Below are 3,414 nucleotides of genomic sequence, written 5' to 3' on the forward strand. Positions count from 1 at the left end.
TCAAAACAGATCCCTGGGCCTACTTAATTTCTACCCCAACCCCCAACCCCATACCACTTATAATCAACCCCTAATAGATATCCCTAACACCTGAGAACAAATTACTTCCAACTGTCATTTAGTATGGGTTCCTGTAAAAGCTTAAATTATGGCTAAGTTATAGGATTATTGTCTGCTATAGTTGCAAATAGTCTCTGAGTAGTCAGTAGGGTTTTGCTGAAGTTCTTAGTTGAAGTTCTGTTCAGAACAGTATAAGGTACACTATCTTAGCTAATCAAGTTGGAATCATCTTAGTCAGCTTGTACCCAAAAGTAGTGCTATCAGCATCATGACATCATATCAACCAGGCAGAATCATGGTAAGGTCTCTCGACTTTTTGAGGATGAGTATTTTCCTGCAAAGACAAGATTCGAACCCTGACCTAACCCTCATGAGGTTTCTTCACAACTTATATGATTATCACTTCTGTGTATGAGCTAACATTTCTCTTTCTCAAGAGGTTCTTTTTAACCTAGTCTTTATTTATTTTGATAATATCCATAGCTTTTCTCCTCCTGTGGAAACAAAAGAGAAATTCCTTCTGCAACCAAAAATATATTTCTCAAGAACCTAAGAGTAGGCTGGGGTTGTAGTTAAGTCAATAGATTGCTTGATTAACATGCTTGAAGCACTGAATTAGGTCCCAGGCACTGCAAGTACATATCCCCTATCTTTGGGAGGTAGAGCTAGGAGATTCTGGAGTTAAAGGTCATGGTCAGTTATACAGTAAATTCAAAGTTGGCCTGAATTCCTTGGAAGACTACATCAAAAAACAAAACAATCTCCTAAGGACCTTGTCTTTGAATTATGCCATCACATAAGACAGTCCCACAATTTCTACTATCTAGGGGTGCAAGATCTTACCTCTACCAATTTGAAATCCACTGACAGTTATCACCTAATCACACTGAGAGCCTCTGACACCCTTTCTGTAGCACTTTCCCTCTGTTCAGCTTCCAACATAGAACACCCATCATTTGTATTAACAGGTTGGGGTCAAAATGCCCACATTGCTCTTTTCCTGAGTAAAGTATTCTTTGTGCACTTTACCTACTCTGCACACAGTTTCCTTGATGACTTTTGTACAGGAAATATTGAAGTGTGGATATCAACCTCATAGACAATAAGTTGATCATCTCTACAAGTGTTCTAACATTTACAAGTACTCATTTTTTTGTGTTTACTTGAAACATATTTGATTTACTCCTTATAATTGAGTAATTTTACATTGATTTTACATATTCAATATATAGCTTATTAAAATTTAGTAAACATTTGGATATGTTTCTCAAATGTCCTCGATAATTTGAAAAGGCAAAGCCAACAAAATGAAAACTGAGCAAACTCAGGAAGAAGAGAGGGCTCAGCAGTTTCTCCCCTTTTTATTTTTTTTTAAAGTTTATTAAATTATGAAAGTTTTCATTTCCGCCCCTCCTCCCAACACCCTCCCACTTCCCCCTCCCCCTCCTCCTCCCTCTTCATCCCTAAGAGCAGTCAGGGCTTCCAGCCCTGTGGGAAGTTTAAGTTCCTCCCCACTCCTTCCAGGTCCCTGAAGGTGAGTATCCGAACAGACTGGATCCCAAAAATCCAGCATATGCAGAGGAAACAAGTCCCAGTGTCATTGTCAGTGGGTTTTCAGAAAGGCTCCGGACCAGCCACATTCAGAGATCCGGCCACATTCAGAAAATCTGGATGGATCACATGCTCGTTCAGTCCCAGTCCAACTGGCCTTGGTGAACTCTCATTAGATCAGTCCCCTTGTATCAGTGGGTGATCGCACCCCTCGCGGTCCTGAGTTTTTTTCATGTTCTTCCATTTTCTGCCCCTCATTTGGACCATGGGGGGCTCAGTCCGGTGCTCCAATGTGGGTCTCCATCTGTATCGCCATCCATCGTCAGATGAAGGATCTATGGTGATAAGCAAAATCTTCATCAGTATGGTTATAGGCCAAGGCCGGTTCAGGCACCTTCTCCTCTGTCTAGAGAACAGTCGGGGGATCTCTCCTTGGACCTGGGATCCCATTTATAATCAAGTCTCCTGTAAACCCTAAAATGACTCCCTTAGTTGAGATATATTCTTCCCTGATCTCATATCCATCCTTCCTCCCTCCCCCCATCCCAGTCCACCTAGCTTTCCCCATTCCTCCACTACTCCCTTCTCTCTAACCCTCTCCCCTTCCAACAACCTTCCCACCCCCCCATGCGCCCGAGGTTACCTGGGACTCTTGTCTAATTCCAATCTCCAGGCAGATAGCTACATGATTTTCAACAGGTTCACCTTCTTATTTAGCTTCTCTAGGATCACGAATAATAGGCTCAAAGACCTTTAATTATGGTTAGAATCCACATATGAGTGAATACATACCATATTCCTCCTTTTGGGTCTGGCTTACCTCACTCAGTAAGGCGTTTTCTATTTCCATCCATTTGCATGCAAAATTCAAGATGTCATTGTTTTTTACCGCTGAGTAGAACTCTAATGTGTATATGTTCCACACCTTTATTAACCATTCTTCTATTGAGGGGCACCTAGGCTGTCTCCAGGTTCTGGCTATTACAAATAGTGCTGCTATGAACATAGTTGAACAAATGCTTTTGTGGTATGATAGGGCATCTCTTGGGTATATTCCCAAGAGTGGAATTGCTGGGTCCTGAGGGAGGTTGACTCCCAGTTTCCTAAAAAACCGCCACACTGATTTCCACAGTGGCTGCACAAGTTTGCATTCCCACCAACAATGGATGAGTGTTCCCCTCATTCCACATCCTCTCCAGCATAGGCTATCATTGGTGTTTTTGATTTTGGCTATTCTGACAGGTGTAAGATGATATCTCAAAGTTGTTTTGATTTGCATTTCCCTGATCGCTAAGGAGGTTGAGCATGACCTTAAGTGCCTTTTGGCCATTCGGAGTTCATCTGTTGTGAATTCTCTGTTCAGTTCAGTACCCCATTTTTTAATTGGGTTAGTTAGAGTTTTAGTGTCTAGTTTCTTGAGTTCTTTGTATATTTTGGAGATCAGACCTTTGTCTGATGAGGGATTTGTGAAGATCTTCTCCCAGTCGGAAGGTAGCCTTTTGGTCTTACTGACAGTGTCCTTTGCTTTACAGAAGCTTCTCAGTTTCAGGAGGTCCCATTTATTCATTGCTTCTCTTATTGTCTGTGGTACTGGGGTTCTGCTTAGGAACTGGTCTCCTGTGCCTATATCTTGTAGACTACTTCCCACTTTCTCTTCTATCAGGTTCAAAGTGGTCAGATTAATGTTGAGGTCTTTAATCCATTTGGACATGAGTTTTGTGCATGGTGATAGATATGGATCTATTTTCATTCTTCTACATGTTGACATCCAGTTATGCCAGCACCATTTGTTAAAGATGCTTT

This window comes from Myodes glareolus, chromosome 16, assembly GCF_982192425.1.
Source record: "Myodes glareolus chromosome 16, mMyoGla1.1, whole genome shotgun sequence".
NCBI classification, from domain to species: domain Eukaryota; kingdom Metazoa; phylum Chordata; class Mammalia; order Rodentia; family Cricetidae; genus Myodes; species Myodes glareolus.